Source organism: Arachis ipaensis, chromosome B07 (genome assembly GCF_000816755.2).
Source record: "Arachis ipaensis cultivar K30076 chromosome B07, Araip1.1, whole genome shotgun sequence".
Lineage (NCBI taxonomy): Eukaryota > Viridiplantae > Streptophyta > Magnoliopsida > Fabales > Fabaceae > Arachis > Arachis ipaensis.
In genome coordinates, this window is record NC_029791.2 from 67,268,783 (window position 1) to 67,270,118 (window position 1,336).

Below are 1,336 nucleotides of genomic sequence, written 5' to 3' on the forward strand. Positions count from 1 at the left end.
ACAGTTAAATATAATTTTAACTAACGTTATTTAAAAATATTCAGTTTTCAATCCCAATAAAAATATTCCAACACAAATTATATGACATCAATATAATTTTTAATGATAATTGATTTTGTAAAATTACATTTATTCCAACGTACAAGGTCTATCTTAAAGTAGTTTTACACATCATAAATTAGTATTGTTTTTAACTTTTACTTTATTCCACTCTAAATAGTATGCTCCATGTGAGCTGTTCCAAAAGGTTATTGACCTCTCTGCAAAGTAATTAGAGCATTAAAAACATTAAATAAATACAAATACCAATACAAAAGGAAAGAAATTATTTCTAAACAACTAAATTTTCATTCAATTTCTACTTAAAGTTGAAATAAAAAGCCTCTTATTCTTTAAAAGTAAAACCACTATCATAAAATTATTTTTTTTTTGACAACTTGCATAATGTAATATAACTCTATAAATTTATAGATATTTTTTTTTAGGATCAAGGCTCTTTAAATAAATAAAATTGATTATAAACATATTATTTGAAGGAGTTCCTATAAGTCATTGCAAATTATATGTTTATAAGTAAAAAATGTTTATGATTTTTTTCCGAGAAAAAATATACATAAAAGAATTTACACCCACTTATATATAATTCATGATTCACAAACATGACCATGCATTATACCGGTCTAAACCAATTTACATATTAAATATGCAATTTTCTGAGACATGTTGTTTACGGTATTTCTTATAATCACGCAAACCTTTCAAATACATCTTTAATGTGAAAATCACAATATTTCTTCTGCTGTTGAATTTGAATTGTGATGGAATTTTTTTAATGGATGTTTTTGTCATATGTAAATGGTCATTTTTTATTCACAATGCCATAAAAGTGAATAGAAAAGATACCTTTTACTTCTAATTCCTTCGCTAGTTTATCTATTTATTTGATGTACAATTAAAAAGAAGGGAAAAATAGTGTTATTTATTTGATGTACAACTAAAAAGAAGGGAAAAAAAAGTGTTTCGTCAAACATAACCCAATAGACATTAGTACATTACTCAAATACCTCGTAAACAAATTCAAACTAATAATCATATAAACTAATAATGTATTCTTAGAAGATTACATACTGTGTCCTATTTTTTTGTTTTAAGAAACACCATTAAAAAACAAATTTTTCATATAACTTCGTTAGCATAATTATTCTAGAAAATAAATCGCTTATCCTATGATATAATGAATATGTTTTCATTTAAAAATGAGTGACTATCTGAAGCTACCTCTAAAATCCCAAATTTTTAAAAATTACTAATGTATATTTTCATATATTGTATGGGA